The sequence below is a fragment of the Pteropus medius genome, unplaced genomic scaffold (assembly GCF_902729225.1).
Source record: "Pteropus medius unplaced genomic scaffold, Ma_sr-lr_union100, whole genome shotgun sequence".
NCBI lineage: Eukaryota > Metazoa > Chordata > Mammalia > Chiroptera > Pteropodidae > Pteropus > Pteropus medius.
In genome coordinates, this window is record NW_024346667.1 from 2,592,621 (window position 1) to 2,615,980 (window position 23,360).

Consider the following 23,360-nt stretch of genomic DNA (forward strand, 5'->3'; position numbering starts at 1 on the left):
ATTGCTAATCAGCTCCCAGATGATGCTGGGGCTGCTGGTCTGGGGTCCATACTAGGAGCCGTAAGACTGAATTTCCTCGTGAAATAAACGATAAGGGAGCTTGGCATTTATCAAATAAGTTAACCTTGTCGTATATAGAACGCCTTAATACTCGGAGTCTTTGGGGGAGAAAAAAGAAGGGAGTTGCTAGAATCTGGCACCAACTGTCAGAGCACAATGCCACACACAGTGTCAGAGAAACGGGATTCCTAAGTAGACTGCTGGTTAGACCAGCATTTGAGACTTTGGTAGCCTCACATGCTCCCAAAAACTAGAGATCTTCTTGCAAAGTATAATATCATGGTCTGGAGAAGACCTAGATTAGAAGCCACATTGACTCTCAGAGAAAGAAGCAAAGTAGAAAGAATAGAACTGACAATTGCTCCTGTTTGTTTAATGTTCACCACCCGTCAGGCACTGTTTTAAGCAGAATTTTATCACTGAATTCTCAACATCGCAGTACCTCTGTGAGGTAGGAACAACTGTTATCTCCACTTTGGATATGAGGAAACTAAGACTCAGAGAGGGAAAGTCACTTGTCCAAGATCACACAGCTGCTGATTAGCGGGACAGGGGTTTGAACACAGGCAGGCCTGCTCTATGATCCACACTCACAGGCACTGCGTCTCCCATGTTCTATCTCATTGCTCCACCATGATGCAGGATGAGCATTGTCTTCCCCTGGTTTTCAGGACATATCCTCTCCTGGTTTCTGTTCTATTTTTCTAGAATTCCTCTGTTTTCTTTTCAATATTGTTCTTCCTGATCTGGCCATTAAACCCTGGGATTCCTCAGGGCAGAAGAGACTGAGTCTCAAATGTTTTCCCACTTTGTAGTTTCCTCCAATGGACAATATCATCAACCACTTCTTTGAGTATCACCCCTACGCAGATGACTCCAGGTCTCTACTCTCTTCTGAAGGCCGAGCTCGAATGTCCACCTTGAGGTCCCTATTTGTAGTTAGGTCGAATGCCATAGATCGACAGCTATGTTCAAGAGCGCTGCCTCCATCTCCCTCCCCACACAGCGCCTGTAGCAGAGGCTGTTGTCCGTGACCCACCCAGATCCCTTTGGCTTTATTATTTCAATTCGCACTCCCAAGTTCCAGCTTCCAGCCCTTACATTTCTTGTCTTGTCTGAAGATATTTCCCTGGCCACTGCAGTCCGTCCACTCTGTCTACCCCACACGGCAAGTAAGAAGCGCTGGCAATTGATGCCCACTAGTCAACTGATGACTGACAGGAGAACATGAATACCATTAGGTGGGATACCGCTGAGGCTCACATTCCATCCTGGCCCCCCCAACAGGCACAAGCTCGTGCACGTCGTAGTCGTCAAGCCCTCAAAAACCATCTGTTATGACCTGCCTTCCCTTCTCTGTCTCACTTTCTCACTCACCATCAGTGTTTGCTGGCTCCAACTCCTAAATAAACCACCAGCCTTTCAACCCGCCTTGGGGTCTGCTTCTGGAGAACGTCACGCTTCGATATACCGTCCACCTCATTTTATTTGAGTCTTCCCTTCTCAGTAGCCTAATTCCATCGGCCTAATTCCACCGGTTGCCGCCCAGAGCCATCCTTGACCGCTTCTGCTCCCTCACGCCCCAGCTCCGCCATCAGTAAGTCCTGCGAATTCTCTCCCTTGAGTAGCTTTGAAGTGTCCACTCTCCACTTCCTCTACCACCTTCTGGTCCATCAACACCATTTCTCACTTGAAATAGTAAAAACAACCCAACGAACAAACAAAACTACCTCTAACTGCTCTCCCACACCCACTCGTGACTCCCCCAAATCAGTCTGTAGCAAGAACATTATGTAAACCTGTTCATGTCACACCCCTCGAGTGTCCCCTGTTTAAACCATTTGGGGGTTTCCTATGGCTTTTAGGCTAAAGAAAACCAAGCTTACCCAGCAGACAAAGCACCGCGGGATTTTATCGCTTTTCTTTCTTTTAGCTTCGTCTTGCATCACCCCTCACACCCTGGGTTCCACCTAGTCTGGACCTTAAACCAGCGTTTTTGTACTTTCAACCTCACTAATGGATTTCAGCGAAGTGTGAAAACAATTTCGTTGGTCGAGATCAGCATTTTATTTTAATGAAATGGGAGAAGAGAAACACATCAGAGTCTTGTCAAAACTTTTTGTTTTCAATTATATGTGTAGCGCATCATAATGAAAACCTATTTGTAACCAAATTTCGCAGTGGAAAGTTTGCAAAATGATGCCTTAAACACACCGTGTTCTCTCCTGTCACTGAGCCTCAGCAGCTGCCATTCCCTCTGCCTGGAAGTTCCGCCCACCTTGCCCAGGAGCTCCCACGCCCTCCTGCTACCAACTACAGCCATGCCGGGGTCCCACAGACCCGGTGGGGGTGTTGGGGTCTGAAAGACTGTCCCCCCAGGCAGCACCATATGTAGCTGAGGAGAATTCCACACCCCTGAGTGGAAAAGATTAAAACTGAAAGCCATGAAGAATCCAAATACTAGTCTGTAGGGCGGCTACCAACGATCGCAAGCCAAACGATGCCTGTTGGGAGAGAGGGTGGGGAGCGGAGCCTGATCAAGCCTTCAGAGTGTAGCCGCCGGCACTTTTTCAGGATGTTCTGGCACACTGTGAAGGATGAATTGGAGGCTGACGAAATATGGCCAAGATGCCATATTTAGAAAGCTAGCTCAGCAGCCCAGGTGAGAGCCAGTAAGCATATTCATAAAGACAGCAGCTGTCGGGTGGGGTGCAGAAGAAGAGCAAATCTGAACGATGAGGAGACAGAACCTATGTGGCTTGGTTACAATGCAGTTTATTTCATGTAGTTATGGGACACTGAATAATTGTAAATGAGCGTTTTACAGTTGGTTTATATAGTCTCCAGAGCCAATTTTGATAGGGTGAGGACCTGAGGCCAGTTTAAAAAAAAAAGAAAAAAGTTAAAGTGCACAGATGAAACTTATTGGATTTCGTTAACCAGTCACCATAAAATAAATAAATTAATTAATTATATTTTTAAAAAAAGCATTCCTGTGTTCCTGCTTACTAGCAGGAAGTGCATATATTTATTTTTTTCTCCTATTCGCTGAGAGAAGAGAGACTCATGGGAACACAGAGACAAGACTGTGGTGATGGGATGAATTTAAGCCTCTGAACTGGTCAGTAAAGAAACAGGCTCAGAGTTTCACTGTCTTCCGGGCTAAGTGCCACAGCTGCAATCAGAACCCAGGACCACAGCCAGCAGCAGGAAGGCTTTGACCTTGATACCACACGTGGTCCCATGCAATCCCTGAACAGGACCCACACGAGTCTCCTTGTTTCACACCAGCAAAAATGAGAAACTTCTCTGACCCTAGAAGATTCTGGTTCCTTGCCAGCAACTGAGTTGGGGGCATGTACGCCACGCTTGCGTCACAAAGGCAGCCATTGCTGGGGTCCCTGACTCCAGGCAGGAGTTCAGTATGTAAATGGAGAAACAGCAACTGCTTTCTAAATGAGGATGTGGATTAGGACTATGGTCACTGAAATCGAATCAAAGGGCAAATATTAGAGACGATTTGGGAAAAAGGCGAAGGAACTCAATGTCTGACTAGGCGAAAGGGTTAAGGAGGAAAGAAATACTAAGGAAGAGGCTACGTCTTGGAGACTGGGAAGAAAGCTGGCACCACTGCCCAAAACGGGTCACTCGATCAGGCCACAGGGACAAAGACCAAGAGCTCGAGCTGGGGTAAGTTAACTTTGACGAGGGGGCAGGATCTGCACGTGGAGATTTCCTGCCGATATGTTTTAATTTGGAAAAATGTTTCTTGTCACCTGAGACAGTTTTCTTTCCACTTTGAGTCAGAAAGACGAACTTAGCGGTTAGAGCAAGAAGGATAAGGGCCCGAAGAGGTGCCCAGCTTGCCCAGGAAAGAGAACGGCAGTTCCGATCATCTAAGCAGACACCTGGGAAACTGCCCCGTTGCCCCGTGTATTCACAAGGGGCAGGGACGAAGGAGGGCCGTGAGGAGCTGCTGCTTCCCTTTTTCTGATGCCTCAAAACTGAACCAGCACGAAGCTGTTCTTCAAAACTGTCCTGCTGTGACCACCGGGGCCAGCAGCCAGCCTGCAATATCACACCCCCAGTGAGGTTTTCACACAGCTGCTGAGCCTGAGAGTCACTTTGAAACAAAAAGGCTGCGTGGGGAGGCCTGCTGGTGCAGGAGCATCTGCATGAACACTCATGGGGGCCGACAGGGCTGGAGGAAGGCTGGCCATAGGCCAGGGAGAGGCTGCTGGGCAGGCACTGGGGGGAGAGTTGTAGGGAGGAGAAAATAATGGATACGAGTCGGAGCTGAAGTTAAGTTCAGACGTTAAGACGTGAAGGTAAGAGGTGAAGAGGAGCGTGTATAAAGCTCCTTTAGTTCCCAGAAATGGAACTTCTGTGAAAGTCAGATTTACCACAAAGAATTACTTCAGAGAACTGAAGAGACACAGAGGCCTTGAAGTTCGTCGAGTCCACCACCCCCCGCCTCCCACAAACACACAGACACATGGCCTCCACCCAGGAAGAAACTGAGCCAGGGAGGTCACATGACCTGCTGGTAGTCACAGGCGGCTGTCAGTGGCAGAACCTGGGTATAGACTCAGGATTGCAGACACATGCTCCAGGTGTCCTTCACGCCATTCCCCCCGCCCTGGATCACAAACCCTGTTGTGAAGGTGTGGTCATGGTAAACATAAACCCCCAAATCATGAGGAGTCATTATAGGTCTCTGATAAATAGTAGAATAAATTATAGAGGTAGTAATGGGGAATATCTGAGATGAAATATACAGTGGAATTGAGATAACTTATATTCCCTGTAAAATATAAAATGGAATTGAGATCCCAAACAGAGGTCCATCAGAAACGGTCGGGGTGCCCATGACAATGACCTCTAATGTCCGACCTTGCAGAGCTTCTGTAGCATCTGTGAGCTCAGTCCTTTACTTCTCCTTCTAGGTTCTGGTCCTGCCTCTGGAGCCACAAGAAACTCCAGAGTTTAGTAATGAAGTCGACCCTGCTTTTAACCTCTGTGTTTGAAGCATGGTGGTTCAGGGATACATTTGACCTCACCATCCATTTTCTCTATACCGAGGCTCTACACCCTAGGCAGGCTGTTGCCTAACATCCCTGGTACCACCCGAGACAACCATACTTGCCATTTTCAAGCCTAAAACTCTAGTCCTGGTCTTTCATTCCAAATTTATTACCCTAGCTGTCATCTCAAACCTCTGGAAGAGCCCAAGGTTCTAATCAAGGCATCATTGTTCTGTCTGAGGCTTCTTCACAACCTTGACCTCAAATTCCAAGCCCAGCCTGTGTACTCAGGTCGCTTGTTGCCTGTTTTATCTGTTGTGGCTTGATATCCAGATTGATTCTGCTCTGCCCTCTGGGTTCTTAGCATTTATTTGTCCTGCATCTCCTTTACACCCTTACTCTCTTCCAAATGTCATCGTCCTGGCCCAGATAAAACACTGACCGCAACTTGATTCTGGCAGCAGAAAATAAGAAAAGAAGAAAGATGAAAGCTAAAAGTTAAGGAGGAAATAGGGCTTCTTTTAGAAAAAGTTATTAATAATACACATAAGTATGAAGTCTGAAAGTCGGCTAGGTTAAGCTGCTGTTAACAAATTTACTTGGAAATCTCAGTGGATTAAAACGAGAAAGGATTATTTCTCCATCTTGGCATATATTCAGTGGGTGTTGGGAGGTGGGAGGAGAATTTGCTCTGTGTAGGAACTAGGCTCAAAGGAGTCTCAACTTCTCGAAGCTTCTTCATCAGGAGCAAGACTCTTTCTTGATTTCCTGGCAGGTGAAGAGAGATGGGATGATACAAGGGGTTTTTCATAGCCTCAGCCTGGAACTAACACAGATCACTTCCTGTCACAGCCCATTAGCTAGAGGTGGATGCAAGGTGCCTCCCATCGCAAGGAGGCTGGGAAGCCCAACTTCTCCCTATGGCTCAAAAGAGAGCATGGGAGGCTGGGAGTGCTAGCGACATCCTTGCACAGTGATGCCCATCGACTGGCTCTAAAATTCTTGCAATCGTTGCCTTAGCTCAAGGGCAAATGCACTGCCAGTTGTGACAATGTTCCTTATTTTTAGTTGACAATAACCAAAGTAGCTTGCGATAAGTTTGATAAAAAGGAAATGATAGAGCACGTGTTAAAAGCTGAGAAAACCCAAGATAACAGAGTGATAGTGTTGCTACGGTTTTATTTTACTGTTCTGCTTTTCTTTGTTTTATTTTTGTAGCGTGAGGAGAAATTTTTTTAATGTTAGTTTTTAATGTATACCTTGTATTTAATGAACCAAGATTAAAAATGGAGCATTGAATTCTCATTTTTATGCGTGATCACATATATAGTCAAAAGCATAAAATAGCAAGAATATCTTGTTAAAAGCAATTTTTAGTGTTTCATTTCGACAGCTGGCTTGCTAATCACATGCATCAGATTTATCAATATTGTGATTTAATCCTAGAGTGTCACCTGCACTTCTACATATGTTTCAATTTATAATCACTGCCTTTTACAGATAAACCCATGATGGCTCAATACGTATATTAATTATGGCACTAGTTTACCTAGACCTGCCATGAAAATACTTTATATACTTAGTGCGTAAACTGAACATTTTGCCAAGAGTATGCTAAAAATAATGAGGAAAGAAAGCTGTTGAACTACCCTCTATTATTGCTTCTCTTCTTCCTAATATGTTGAAAAGTTTTGAGTCATTTAATTGTATGTAACTCATGGACATGGCTTTTATACACTTTGAAAGCCTACAATTGGATTAGGGTGGCTGCAATTCTGTCCCTCTGATGTGCTGGAGCCCTCTGAGTGGTGGGTGAGGACTGGACACTGGAGCCTCATCACAGCTCAGGATATCGCGTCAGATAAGCAGCAGGAAATACAAATAAACGAATATTGCTCCTCTCATTTCACAAAATGGGGTTTATCAAGCACTCTTTCCTCTATTGAGACCACCACGAAATTGAAGCCTTTTAGCAAGATCTAACACCCAACACCAGGGGCTGATAGTTTGTAAGACATCTTCCGAAGCCTCTTCCACCACAGCCAAGTGCATCTTCGTAGCACACCTAGGCCCCTAGAAGAATGGCGAATTTGACCTGGTCCCCTCTCTCTACAGCTATGAGGGTGCACGAGCACAAAGCAACCAGCTCCATCCATGGAATTTAAGATACTTTTTAATCCTGAAAGCTCATAAGTGCTAGTATTAATTTTTAAAAAATCAATCTCACACAGGTTGATAAAACCTTCACTATCATTTGAAGTGACCCTTTTAATACTGCCTGTTTTTCTGCAGGAAATAGTTGCCAAACCAGCACTATAAATTCCTGAGAGAAACATTTAATAAGATCGTGCTTCGATTTAACAGAATATATATTTTAAAGCTAAACTCACTAATGACATAACTCCCAAATTTGCAGGAGATGACAATTAAAATATTTTTTTTTATCAGATCTGCTGGAAAAACAAACAATTAATTAAAATATTTTCTACTCACCGAATATTTTAGATATATTTCCTGGTAGGGAAGAACAAAATGTACTACAACGTAAAGAAGAGACTTGAGATGAAAATATACTTTCGAAACAGAAATCAATCCACAAAATTATTTCAGTTGAATAGACACACATTTTGTAAATGGAACAACTGAAAAAGAAAATTTATATGACTTGCTCAAATTTCTAAAGGTGCTTTACAAATGGAGCAAGAAATAGAATGTTTTTCTCCTAACTTTAATTCAAATATCTGGTTTGAGTTTTTTTGGTATTTCTTCTAAGGATTTGTGAAGATCAAAATGTTTATTTATGCACATATTGTAAGAAAGATACTAACTAAAGTTTAAAAACATCTTTTTTTCCAAAAGTTTCTATGTATATTTCAAGTCTCCAGCATCATGTCTAGATTTTTTTTCCTCTTTTCTTTTTTTTTTTCCTTTGTGATCCTCACAGAAGCAAAAAAAGAAAATGAGATTTTTATCAGAGGACAGTTCCGACCTTGAAAGAGGAAAAAATCTTTAACATAGAGAAAAATTGAAACATATCTAAAGAGTTGGGTAAGGAGATGTCACTATATTATTTTGCTTTAAATGGATGTAAGGAAAAAGTTACCAAGTTTTTCGTTGCTTGAATAAGGACAGGGATTTTCTTATGAGGCTCTGAAGGGCTTTATAGTTGAAAAGTAATGTGAAAAACAATCACTTCTGCTACTGAATGACTGTTGTAAGGCTTAGCACCTTCAATAAAAAGATGCTTCTGTTCAATTTCCAGTCACACCAAATTCTCATTACAGGCAGCTAAATCTCATCTCTATGAGCCACACTGTATCAAAAGTAGCAGTTTTATGCATTAAGTTTTGTAACACACACTTATATCCCATATATCCCAGGTCACAAACCAAATCCTCAGACTTTTTTCCCCGTCAGTGAATGGCAGGCTGGGATGCTAAAAGTCATTGGGAACAGGAAGCAAAGACGCATTCGTGACCAAGATGCCCTCGAAAATAAGAAAGAAATTTTGTTGCTGTTTGTAAACCAAAGTGTCCAGTTCCCAAGTGTTTGTATAAAATCTAGTTTCGTATTTAAAAAAAAAGAAGTGAGGATTGCTGAGAGTTTCATTCAGAATCCATGAGGAAGAAAATCAGAGAGGCAATTAATACCCCTGCCCCCCAAAAACAAAAGTCCTAGGGTAGAAAACTCAAAAGCTTACTTAGTACTTTCCCTGTCATTCTCTCTTCTCATGTTATTTGCAAACATTAGATATTGCTAGGTTTCCTTCTAAGGTTTGGTGAGAAAATAAAATTAAATGCCAATGAGGTTAAAATTCCCAGACTAACCATGGAAGTCGGGAGAGGAAGGTGCAGGCTCCAATAATGAATGCAAAGGTTGAGAGCATGAGCCCCGAGTCAAAGCGTAACTCACCTCACCAGTAAGGAGGCCAAGGAACTTGACCTTTGACAGCTTTGCCCTTTAAAGAGAGCTCTTTTTCGGCAGTGAAGAGCTGCTCAAATAGGCAGAAAAATGAATATCGCTTTCAAAATGGAAAATAGGTCAACTGATATGAAAGAATGAAAGCTGGATACTGTCCATTTTTTTTAAGGCAGTAAAGCAGAAAATGAAAGGTAAAATTTAAAGATACAAAAATGGCACACTTTCTCATTGGCAGCACGTCCATTCTCATGCTGAGAGTCTGTAGTTTGCTGTGCCTGGGAACGCTGGCTTCATTTTAAGACTTAACCAAATCCAAGTAATTAACTAAATGGTGCATGCTTATTTATACTGCTCATGAATAGATGCAAAGGGTGAACCAGAACAGGCTAATTGAAGAAGAGTTAGGTGACAGAGCTGGGAACAAAACAAGCAGCACCTACGGTAAGGAACGGTTTGAAGATAAATTGAAATAACGGTATTCATAAGGCAAGCGCAGTGATAGTGATACGAAACTAGAATCCTATTTATGGTTACATTATAAATGACAATTATGAATTCGTATATATGAGACCCATGGAACAGATTGCAAAAATGGCCATAATACTTCCTAGTGCCTTCGACCAAAAGTGGCATCTGTTTGCTCATCCTCGAATTGGTGCTAGCACGCTGTACTTGCTTTGGCTAATAGAAAGTGGCAGAAATGACATTGTGCCAATTCTGAGAATAAGCCTCAAAAGAACTTACAGTTTTTCCTCCCACCCGCTTCTTTCTCTTTCTCTCTCTATCGGAACCTCCCACCTCCACCTGAACAGGCCCCGAGCCCGGAGGGTCTAGTCTTATACACAAAGAGAGAGGCAATGCATAGCTGTCACTCTTGCTCCAGCCAGCCATCAGCCAGCCACCCAGCCAACCAGTAGCTGACCACAGACCCATGAGCAGCCCCAGTTTTATCAGCAGAAGAAGTGGCTGGCTGATCCCAGACCAAACTGCCAACTCACAGAATTATGAGCTCAATAAGAAGTTGTTATTTTAAGCCACAAAGTTTTATGGTGATTTGTTAGACAACAGAAGATAATAAATAGAACCTATATATTCTAAAAAGCTTCATACGTCTATTATTAACTCAATTTGTCAAACCTTTATTGACTGGTTACTATGTGCCAGGCATGCTGACGAAGCTCAGTAATAGTACCTTGGGGAGACAGAGCCCCCGGGGGCATGGCCCATCCTGGGGATGCCAGGAAAGCTTGCAGATGAGAATACCTGAGTGAGGACTTGAAATATATTTCTGAGCGGGCCAGGTTAAGTAAGCGGGGCAGAGGTATTTCAGTCACAGGAAATGGTGAAGGTAAACACAAGTTAAACAGCAAAGTATAAGCAGGAAGGTACAAGAATTTACATTAGTAGAATGTAAAGTTTTCGTTAAGAAATGGCAAGAAATGAGATGAGAGAAGTTAGTAAGAACCAGACCATGGAAGGCTCTCATAAATACCTTGGAACAAAATACGCACACTGATAGACACCCAGGCCCATCGTTCTGAAACATTATGGCACGTAAAAACAATCTGGTGGTGGGAAGAATAGAAATTTCTAGGGCTCTAGCCATAAATTCTGATGCAGTAACTGTGATGGAGGCCAGACTTTGGGCTTCAAGTGTTTTGTTTTGTTTTTTTCTAATTTTGCATTTTTAATATGCAATCCAGGAGGGTCTGGTGCAGATTGTTCATGGACCACATTTTGAAAAACATCACTAAGCAATGTGAGGTCTCCTGAAGTGATTTTAAAAAGAGAGTGACTAGGGCATTCTCTGTATTGTTTTCGGGTTGGCATTTAAGGTTGATTTTCCTGGCTGTGGTCTGGTAGGTAAATTTAAGGCACTCAGTGAAAGAGGCAAGAACAAGATAAACTAAATTAGGATGGTGGCAGTAAGAATGGGAACCAACATATGAAATAATTGGGCAGTTAAGTTGCCAGGGGTTTGTGATGATTAGGGGGTCGGAGGGGAGGGAAGGGGAAGTAGTTAGGGCGGTACCCAGGTGACATGAGATTTGGGATATCTTAAAAATGTCCAGAATGCACTGGTTTGGAAGTTAGAAGTACAGATTTAGGAGTCATCAGTATATTGGTGTGAACTGAACCACGGGAGTTGAGGAGAGTTCCTGGGAGAGGGAATAGAGTGAGAAGGGACAAGGCGATGACAAAACTCAGAGTTACAGCAACACTTAAGAGACATCTAAAAGATGAACAGCAGCTCGGGAGGCTAAGACTGCCACAGAGTTAAGAGAAAAACAGCTACAGTGTTGCTGTCGTCCCAGGAGCCATAAGCTAGCACTGTTCCAGGCAAACCACAATATACAGTCACCCTATTTAAAAATTAAAACGTGTCTCTCAAAGTCTTCTGCAGCCATTGCCAGTTTTCACTAGAGTTTTGGGTGCAGAAGACTGAAAAGAGTGGTTTGAGTAGCAACCTGGAGGTAAAAATGTGAAAAATTAATTCGTACGACCTTTTATGAAAATGTAAGGTATGCAGAAAATTATAAATGTGAATGTTAAAAAAAAATGTGACTGCTTAAGCACTTTGGTGCACAACTTTGTAGAGTCTCTCTGTCCATACATCACTTTAAATAAATAGAATCTTTGATTTAAATTTTATATATACCCACATATATTATTGTATGTATAATAAAATATGTCTCACTCAGTAATATTGTCATCCTGCATGTTAATAATCTATATCAGGGCTGAAAAACTTTTTCTATAAATGGCCAGGTAGTAAATATTTCAGGCTTTGTGAGCCACATGGTCCCCATTGCAGCTACTCAGCTCTATGTCGGCACTGTGGCATGCAAGCAGCCTTAGACAGTATGTCACTGAATGGGCACAGATGAACCGGCCCTTAGGCTGTAGTTTGCCAAATGCTGATATGTTTCATCATTTTTTAATGACTTCATAGTACTTATGGCTGCGCCATAAATTATTTAACCAACCTCACTTCAAGAAACATATCTCAAAGAAATTTTCCAATGTTTGAAAATGTATGTACAAGTATGTTTAATACAGCCTTATATATCATCCTGGAAAAATAGAAACGAGGTAAACAATCATCTGAAGAAGATTAATTAGGTAATTTTTGGTATACATTATAATTTATTTCAAAATTCCTAAATGGTAAAGTTAGAGCACCAAGTACATGTTTATTTCTTTTCTGAATTTTCTGACCTCTAACTCAGATCAGTGTCTTCGGTTGCAGAGATCTGAAAATGTTTTTCAAAATCACTTATAATGTGGGTGGTCATGTTATTTTGACTTGACCATGACAGGAAGATAAATATGTACAAAATTAGAATACCACATATAATACTACTTAACCCACAGAACTTGCTCAAATTTCTCCAATTATCTCACTATTTTTCTTTTTTTTTTTTTGGTCCGGGATTCAGTCCAAAATCACACTTTGCATTTAGTCGTCATGGTTCCTGAGCTTCCTTTAATGTGGAGCAGGTCTTCGGTCCTTCTTTGGTTTTCACGGCCTTGACAATTTTCGAGTCGGGTATTATGATATCCCAGGACCCATGACTCCACCTAAGTGCTCACATCTTAGTTTCTAAATACCAGGCTCCAATGAGAGAAAACTATGCATCCTTGGAGAAACAGATGGTTGCAGGACTGGGGCAGAAAATGTTTAAGATGAGCCTGAAACATCTTGTGGTTCCAGAAAATATGAAAGTGCTTAAAAAGGGGACTGAACATTCCAAAAAGATACAGAAGCCAACCTGAAGGGGAATTCCAAAGGCCAAATCTGGGGAAACTGAACGACAGAATAAATAATGATCCTGATAAATGATAACCCTTGGAATTAAATAAGAATTGATCTGTCCGTAGGCATATAAACAATGAATGAACAAATGGATGGATGAATAAATAAATAAATTTTCCTTTACTATAAATTTCTAACCAGAATCTGTAGATTAACAAATGATTGAAATAAAAATCACCATTTGAGTCTACGGCCATGCTACCCTGAACACACGCGATCTCGGAAGCTAAGCAGAGTCAGGCCTGGTTAGTACTTGGATGGGAGACCACTTAGGAAGACCAGGTGCTATAGGTGTAAAAAAAAATAAAAAGTAAAATAAAATAAAATAAAATAAAATAAAATAAAAAATCACTATAGACATCTAATGCCTACTTATATGATGTATTGAGAATATTATAACCTCACTTTCTGGTATCTTTACCGAAAATGCAAAACCTGAATTTAAATATGAGGAAATATCAGAGAAAATGTGTTGATCATCAGAGCCTAGCCGACCCAGTATTAGACACGCTAGGGGATGCCACGTGCTAGATGCACTTTCTCTTTGGTCCGTATTCAGTTCACAGAGAGATCCATTTAAAGATTTTTAAGAAGAAAAATTACAGGATGAGAGCCGTGCCTCGAGAATATGAAACTGGCAGCAGGGATAAGACACTAAATGAAGGGGGTAAAAATGAAAGCTCCAGAAGGCGTCCGTGCCTATTAGGATCCATACATTCTTTCAGGCACATCGTAATAATAATCTCAACTAGAGTGACAGCCATAGAAATGGAGAAGAGTAAGCTGAGAAATAATATGAAGAGGAATCAACATGATTTTTCCTCTCATCGAAGGCGAAGGAGCTGAAGAAGGAGTGGAAGGACGGTCCTTATGCATGAGACCGAGCAGCCAGCAGGAGGAGTCAGCCTGCAGTGTGGGAAAGAGACGTAACTTGTAGGAACGATCGCATTTTCCATTAAGAAACCGACTTTGAAGAGAACATGTAACTTGTGCAGCGTTGCAATGCCAGTAAGGGACAGAACCAGTACTTAAACCCCAATCTTTTAAATTTGGAAGTTTCTATGGTCTCTATGAAGTTCTGTGTATGTCGAAGCTCTCCAAGGGATTAACAAGAACTGTACATTTCTGCAACTGTCAGTTTATAAGGGCACAAACAATCAGACTTATGTAAAACTCATTATAAGCAACTCATAAAAAAAAATGTAAAAGCATAAGAGAAGTTCCCTTTTTCGGTGAGTTCCACTAGGCTTTATATAGAAGTGATGACCATGTTCACAGCCTTGTAGGGCTTTCGATAGTCACCCGACTGTCAGAGCCTAGTCAACCTCAGAGGTCACTTATCCCAAGGCCATCATTTTACAGATCAGGTGTCTGATCCTGCACATTCCAATATTTATATATAGGTTAGATGGAAGGATACTGATGTAAGTCATTTAATTCACATTAATTCTCTCAGTGTATTTTAAGAGCAGACAGGAGTTAGAATTTTAGTTTTCAATTCCCTATGCAAATTGGCAAAAGTGTTGCATCCCGAATAACTGCACTGAAGAAGAGTATCATGCTCTGAAGACGTCTGAAACCACACATAGCCACATAACCAAGGTCAGCTCAGAAGGTGGGCAGAAGACCCATCACTCAAACCACTGGGTTCAAGAGCAGAACTTAACCTCGATAAGAAATGAGGGCTGGGCACTGATACCAGTCACTAACTGTAACTCGTCATCCTTCCAGCAGTTCACTCCTGGTGGTGGGAGGTGTCACTGAGCCCAGAGTTCCCCTCTCCAGCCCACCACTAGAGGGAGATGATGAGTCTAAAAGCAGAGCACTCATCCTCCCTGCAGAAAGCATAGAATGAATGAGAAAAAACTCTACATTTTAGCTAATATATTAAAAGGTTGAATGAATATATGCTAAAATAAGTAAGTTTATTCTCATTAAATATTTTTTCTCATTTCCAATACCTGTAATTAACAGTGAAATAAATAGACACACAGTAGGAAGAGTACACATATAAGAGCACATCTCTTATGGAAACACAGCACTTGTCTTAAATCACCACAGCCAGAGCAACCACATTTTTAAATCCTTCTCTAACCACAGTTCATTACATTCTCTAAGGAAGGTTTTCCATTGTGGCCCTTTATTTGTTTATGCTCCTGAAAAGGAATAAAAAACATTTCTAACTTGGGTACTCTCAAATCGTACTCTACCCTCTTGCAATTAAAACGTAAATTTACTTAAAATACTGTTTGCCTCAAACAACCATGGTTTCAAAGCAGACGCTCCATGAAATTTGTTAGTAACAGATGAATGCTTAGGAGCAGAGCAAAGCTTCGATGAAAAGATTAAAGTTCCAGAGATAAAATGGGGGAAACTCTAAGCTCAGGGCCCAGTCTCTCTCCTCTGCATTCACTGTCTCTGATTTTAGTTTGGTTTTAATTATTAGTTTCTCCTTTCCTTTTCTCTTTCTATATGCTGTTGGATAGAATTATAAATCTTAGGGAGAAAGAGCCATCTGATCTTATCAAGGAAGTTGTTTTTCTCAGGTTCTTTTTTTTTCATTTTCAAGTTGAGCCCCAGCCCCAGACCTTACTGGATCTGAATCTTCCCACTTCTGGTGACTCACCAGGGACCCAAGTCCATGACAGGACCTGAACGCTTCAACCATCCAGAAATCGGCTTGTTTATGGGAATTCTTCCTTGTCTCCTCCTCACATAAAAACGGGATTCAAAAATGTTGACATGATAACGAGATGAAGAATTAAAGAAAGGACTTGGACATGATTTTCTTTCTCATCCTCATCATTTCCTTTCTCTCTCGCCTTAAGATCATGCAAATTTCTAAGTACTCCAAAGAAGTTAATGAACACTGGGCACTTAATGTATTTTTCCAAAATACTCAAAAGTGACAATTCAAAAAACAATGGTTGCTTTCCCATCATTGGTATGTTAAGAATAGAAGGAATGCATTAATAATCTTGTTAGATCATCACAGGATACACTTCACAGCTACTGAAGATGGTAATATTTGATAGCACGTACTACAATATCCAATTCAGCACTGCTCAGGATTGAGGTAGAATTGCTTCTCGGTTAGAAAAAAATATCAAACGGATATTTTTGAACTTCTCAGTAGGTGATAATCCAGTAACTCCGAGAAACATTTCATAGGCCTATGGAACAAATTACTTTGGTAATTGCAAAAGGATTATTAATACTTATAGGTCAGTAGTCTTGACCTTTTCAAATGTAACCGTTTTTGCTGAGACTAGAACTTAAAAATAAACTAAACTGTTGTGATATTTACCTTAAAAATGTTAAGTGAATGAGACAGCAAATTAATGAATTATTTAAATATACCACCTACATTTTTAGTCTGTATTTGGGCATGAATAAGAAAGGATGTTTATTTTTTGCATTGCGAGGGATTGCGTACACATACAGATGCTGTTCCTCTGCCTTATAAATTCTAAATGATGACTGGATGGCAAGAAGGAAAAAGAAAACTACAAAGCCTTCCTTTATTTATCTCAATTTTGACCTTACATTTGGAAAGGTGAAGAATAATTCTGGCCAGTGTTTCTTCAATTCTATAGCCTTCCAAAACGGAAAATATCAATTTCATAGCAATGCCATGACCATTTATTCCCATCACAGAAGGGCATCTTGCCTGATAAAAACATAATTGGAAAAAAGTCCTTCTTATGTGGCATTGTAAACCATCTGCCATATTCAGGTTTTATAATACGTAGCAAATTCAAAAAAAAAAAATAGAAAGAGAAGTTTCTGGGACAAAATCAGCATCTAAGAACTATGAAAAAATCATATTATTAGGGAAAGATACAAAAAATTAACAGCATATGAACATGAAAAAAATACCTAGCACTATAAATAAGCCTGAATTTTTATTGCTATAATACATATTCCTCTGTATACTTTACTATATTCCCAACTCATCAAGGAGTGATTTATTATTTTTGTTCATTAAAAATCACATTGTGTTGTGTACTGATCTGTTCTAAGTGCTTTATCAGTATTAAGTCACTCGATCTATATAACATCTGACCTTAGAAGGTGAGCATACTTATCGTGCTTGTCTTCCAGAAGGGAGAAACTGAGCAAAGAAGCCAGGATTAAAACTCAAGTAGTCTGTAACTGAATTCTCACTCTTACCACTACACTGCTGCTGAATGCTTCCTTTCTCTGCTATACAGTTATAAAAATTTATCTAAAATATAGTTAAATATTTTTGAAAATGAGAATTATATTCTAGGTTTAATTCTCCAGTTGGCACTAACATCCAAATTCATGTTCTAGTTTATGGAATATGTGCTTTCTTTCCTGAAAAGCTTTCCTATAACACATAGGTCGACATAAAAGATGAAAGATGCTTTCGTCTAACCACCAATGAATACAGTGATTCGATCCACTAAAAAAAATATATGCGTTTATATATATAATACATATATATACCAAACGTTACCTATCATACATAAAATTTCTATATATATAAAATACATCGGTAGGAAAATAAAATCAACATTATTTTTCTTCCTTTCCCCTCCACAATGATTTATTGCTACCAAAATGAAAGAGTAAGAAAAAGTAGAGAATAAATAAAACTCAGAAAAAATTAGTTTGTATCTTCCATAGAGAACTATGATATGTACTAAAGAAGTCACATTGTTTTTCAATGTCTGTTAAAGAACAGAAAGAAATCAAAACTGTTTCTTTATGTGTTTTGTTACATACCAGATAATAAACTGATTTTCAATAACATTAACGTGTCTCCTTGTTAGACAACCATGTCCCGGAGCCCCGTGCCTCTCATTCTTTTTTTTTAAATTCCTGTATACTCATTTGAAAATCAAGTCAAAGCCCTCATTACACTTGCTTCTTTATCCACTGAAAATTTTCAACACATTATGAAAATTAAGTAATATATTACTGCAATTTTTTTTGTTACAAAATGATAGCACTAACATTTATTAAAGTGTCATAATTTGGGGGGAGGGATAAAATACAAATTGAAAGTTTGGTAAAAATGAGTTTGAGCTCATTTGAGTAGGGGCAAGACTCAGTACCCTACACTTGACCATAAGCTTCATGAAGGCTAGATCTCCACTGATTCTGAGCTTGGTAGGAAACCTCACACCCAGAAGAGGATCTATGATTAAGCCATTTGAAACTCTATTTTAAAGAAGAAAAAGAAACATATTAGTAGTTGTTAAACAGTATGTCATTCCAACATTTCCGCATACAAATAAAAGCTTTTACAGATCTCAGGCGAACTGCGACACACAGATTTCACCACCTGCACCACACGCAACCTGATCATCTATGAATTGTATTTCCTTCTCCTTCTGTTTCAGGCCTCGTTTTTCTACATCTCATCACACACGCTCCACTCCTGAAGAAAGACATACCCTCTTCCAACCTACAGCAACGCCAAGGTCCTCCTCAGATCTTCTGTCTTATTGTAAAATTGTACCTTATAATGAATTACCTGCTGTTTTTCTACCTGGCTCCCATTAAAATATTTCTGCTCACTCGTCCTGCTCCACTTACCTGGAGATTTTCAGGAGTCCTCACTCAGCCCTTTACTGTCTCCCGGAAATGGAAGAGTGCCAAGTGCGGCAGGAAGTGGAAGGGGAAAGATGGAAGGGGCCTGGGCACCCCCGGTTGGAAACCTATCATGCATTCAGGAAAGCTTCAAATGCACCCAGCTCCCATCTGTCTCATTTTTTTTTCCTTTTCTTCCTCCCTCTGATTTTTCATTTTCACCCCACATCTTGACTTCTCACCCCACCAACTTGGTTAACCTGAGCAATGTTTGATTTGGTTATGTAAAACAAGAGAGCTAACCATTATTCACATATACTGATTAACCTTTATATTTAAAGTAAGCCAATAATGGTCATAGATAATCATAAAATGCATAAGAATCTTTGTTGTGAGTTTTATTTAATAACAACACTCCATTCTTATCACATGCTCAGGCTTTATAAATCCTCATATAAGTAGCATAATTATCTCCTTGCAAAAAAAAAAGATTTAAAGAAATACTATTTCGCACCTTTCTAGAGACTGAAAACATCAGTCTGACAAGTGGAAAAGTAAGTTTTATTAACCGCCATGGAATTAAATAAATTATACTTTGAGGGTTTTGGCAAAAAAAAAAGTCAAAGAGTTCATTCAAATTAAATTATTCTATAAGCAAAGAGAACACCAGCTGGCTAAAGAAAACAGAGACCTACATTTTAGCCAAGTAGTATTTTTAAAGGCTATGTTGATTAACAGTGCTTAATACTGCCTAATATATCGAAAGCATACAGTAAATATTAACTAATTGAATAAATTAGTGACTGAATGAACAAATGAATGAATTGCTTTTCTGGTTTATACCAGGCTGTTAAAATAACTTTGAAAATGTTTAGCCATTTTCCACATTCTTCAGTTATGTATTACTATTTCACAGTCAGTCAATACTAAAGATTTAGTTTTCTTGTCGGTAGTATGTCTCACTAATTTTATCTTCTCTTTCCAAAGCCCCTTCTGTCTTTGAAGGTTGCCTGCCATACTGCCTTGTTGTTAAATTCAATTAGATCTAAAGTTTTTTATGTCCCTGGCACATGAAACTATGAAATTCTGCTCAACAGCTGGAGTTGTAAAGGAATGATGCTGCCTGTCTCCAGGGTGGTGCTGGGCCTTGGCACATATGTGCTCCCAGGGAAGGCCTGAGAGCAAGATGCTCCTAGTTCACAGCTCGGAGGCATCTCTGCTCCTGAGGTTTCTGCAGTAATAAGTGAGAAGTTGCACTGAGGCTGTAGCAACGGGGCACTCAGCTCTTAGTTACGCTGAGGAGTTGGTGGGGAGTTGGAGGGACATCAAAATACGATGTTGCTTCTTACAACTACAGCGCTATATTCTAGCAAAAGCACGAGTCAATGAGAAATTTGCATGTGATTATTATTTACAGAGAAGGACTATCTGCTCTTTTGCTTGTAGGATCAGAATGGATACAGAGAAATAAGCGAAAATTTAGTGATTTGAGATTTTTTTTTAAGTCGGAAAATTTTTACCCGAGTGAGAATATTCCAACCCCTCCTCTTATTAACTCTCTGACCAAAGACTAGATTCTCCCTGTACTTGTACCTCTCTTTTCTCTATTGTAAAATGTGAGAGAATGATGCTTACATGTGAGTCCCACGGTTGGCACTTAGTAAATATTCAATGAAAGGCTGGCAAGCATTAAACGGGTACCCAATAAATGCAAATGTATATATGTATACATATATAGACATTTATATATTATATAATTTATATAATTATATATTATGTACTTATTACATATTATATAACATACTCCATAGTATTATATATATTATCATAGTGTATTATATATTATGCATTCTATTATGTAATATATAATGCATTATATGTCATCTAATATATATAAAATGTAATACATATGTTACATATTCATATTATATATTTATATATTATATGTAATATATTTATATATATACACTTATATGTACAGTCGACTCTTGAACAATGCAGGAGTTAAAGGTGCTGAACCCCTGCACAGTTGAAAATTCATATATAACTTTTAACTCCTCTCAAACTTAACTACTATTAACCAGAAGCCTTACCGATAACATAAACAGTCAATTAACCCATATCGTGTATGTTCTATGTACTATGTACTGTATTCTTACAATAAAGGAAGCTAGAGAAAAAAAATGTCATTAAGAAAATGATAAGAAAGAGGAAATACATTGATAATACTTATTGAAAAAAAATTCACATTTAAGTGGATCCTCACCATTCAAACTCCTGTCATCCAAGAGTCAGCTGCATGTGGAAGAATCGCAGCGGCAGGGAGGGCAGACTGGTTTGAGTGGGTGACACGAGACGTGGCCCCCCTCCTCCCACAACTGTCTCCACCTATTGCAATCCTTACCCAAACAGAAGACAGGAAATAGAAATACGGACTCTGGCAACAAGCTCCCTATCACAGAAGTGATGGTAAATAAACTCACAGAGGCGGTCGAACCATTTGCTGGATCACTTGCCCCTTCGCTGCTCTCTATATCCGCTTGCTGTCCACAGTAGAGAACTACGTGTTTATGTGCTAGTGACAAGTCCCGGGAGATGGCTCTGTGATATGGCCAGCCAAGCACATGTGTCGAAACCCGAAGAATAATTAATTCTTGTGTCAGGGTAAAGTGGTTAAGAGCCAACGCATAGAGAGCTTCAAGAGAATGAGAATTCAAAAATGGCTCCTTCAGTCTGTCTGGTGTGTCCTTGTGAGCAGCCTTCGGCATGCGCTGAGCTCTCAGGATACGCCATAGGGCCACCCTCTTTATCAGCAGAAGCATTCCTCTTGTATCTTCTTGCCTGAATCTTGTGCCACTCAGTTCCTCTGTTCTTTTCAAAAACCCTACCCTCTCTCACATGCCCAAGGCCTCACATCCATTTATAGCCTGCCTCTGGCATGGGCGGGAAGCAATTCTTGGTTCCTCAAGAAAGCAGAGGAGCCCTGGAGAATATCATTCCTGAGACCAGTCATGGTATTCAGGCCTGAGGATGACAATTCTAAAAACCAATCATACACCTGGCTAGAGAAGGATTGTCTCCATCAGCCTTTTTCTAAACCTTACTGTGCCGAAAAGAATATCTGTCACCTTAACTGTCACCTTCTTACTCTCCAATTCCATTTTTAAAAACCTCCTTTGGCTTGGGCCACATTAATTTGGTGAAGAGGATGTGCATGTGTGTTGGGGGATGTAGCGTACCATTACAGGTAGAGTCCTTGTGCCGAATCCCATGTTGACCACATTCAGCCTGAGAATCGACACAAGTGATTTCTGAATACAGGCCCTCATATTGGCTCACTACCACTGCCTCGTATTTTTTTTTTTTTAACTTTTCTCTCCTCTTCATCAAATCCATCTTGAATTCCACTATTTACATTCTCCAGTTTTCTCATGCCTCTCTACTTATGAGTTCTTGGCTACACGTGTACCTATTTATTTGTCTAGAATATTACAATTTACAGAATACATACATAAGTTTTTGTTGATTAGTTTAAACTTATAGGAAAACAGTATGATCCACATCTTATGGGTGAGTAAATTTCTAAGAAATTAGGAAACATGACTGAGATCACACAACTAAAAAATTCTAATCTAAACCATTTATCTCTTGGACTGGGGCTTTCATCAGTGCCATATGCCTTCATATGACATTTACAACATTACAAAATCTGAGTTCATCCATTTCCAACATTATAACCAGATGTTGAGAGCTAACCTTTCTTCTCTAGCAAAGCTAGTCTTCACGCTGTCACCCAGCCCCATCTGGAGAGCTGGTTCTCTCCCTTACAGTCAGTTTTTCCCAACCTGGAATATTCTTCAGCCTTCTTATTCCCTGAGTTTTTTGAACAGGAATCTCTGCCAGCCTTTCATCCGCTTAAGGTCCAGTTCAAATCCCGCCCTTCCTCCAGGCTTTCCCACATTGCCACAGCCTCGCATGGTCCCTCCTCCTTCAGAATCCTAGGCAGTTATTTCTCTCTCTCTCTCTCTCTCTCTCTCTCTCTGTGGACATTATGAGCAGGCTCTCCTGGCATTAATGCTGTCTCTATGGCAACTCGGCTTTACCCTGGCTGGAGAAAGTTACTTAAAAAATAGAGGATGAGAGTATTCCCTGAGATACTATGTTCTTATGTCACCTTTTCTTGTGCTGTCACTAGGGATAGAAAATCACCAATTTATCAACACCCTACTTTTCAAAATCGTCAGAATACGACTTACATCTCCTCTCCTCAATAAGGCTTCCTCGACACTTTTAGTTGGGATTTAGCAAGCTTCCTCATATCCTCATAATACCTAGCACATGCTTTTTATGTAGCACTTACTACAACACACTGTTAAATTTTTTGATTGTCAATTTATACGGCCATCTCATACCTTCTGCTGCATAGCTCCCTGGACATAAGGAAAGCGACACTCATTGTGACCCACTATGGCACTGGCTCCAGAATGGCAGAATTTGTTACATGTTATGTAGCGGGATGAATGAATGGATAAAATGAATGAAATGAATGAAAAAGGGAAGATGCAGATTTAGTGAAAAGCAGAACACAATTTCCCTAAATGACATCTGGCTAGCGATGAGAGCCCGAAGCTATCCAACAAAAATCTTGTTAATCCTTAATTTGGCTGAAATAACTTTCAACTCTGATAAGGGTCAAAAGAAGAGAAATTTACTGTGAAATATGGCTTCCCTTAGGAAGTGTTAAGCTTTGTTATTTTGGCTCTCAGTTCAGCCTCAAATCCCATTTGACTCACAGAACAGCAGAATCATGATGAGAAGCCAAACAAAAGGGAAAGATATGGAAAGAAAAAGAGAAAACAAGAAGAGTTTCCATTAGACAGAAACAATAGGTGGGTTTACTCAAGGAGAAAATCAAAACGAGAATTACAGCAACTTTTTTAAAAAACTGCAGAGGCTTTTTTTTTTTTTTTTTTTTT

General features: G+C 40.0%; 1 protein-coding gene and 1 pseudogene across 7 annotated transcripts in view; one reads left to right on the forward strand and one right to left on the reverse strand.

The window, feature by feature from the left end:
- INPP4B (inositol polyphosphate-4-phosphatase type II B) overlaps nt 1-23,360 on the reverse strand; it is a 557,518-nt gene that overhangs the window by 372,698 nt on the left and 161,460 nt on the right. The gene's annotated exons all lie outside the window — the stretch shown is intronic.
- On the forward strand, nt 13,008-13,116 carry LOC120613627 (uncharacterized; annotated as a pseudogene).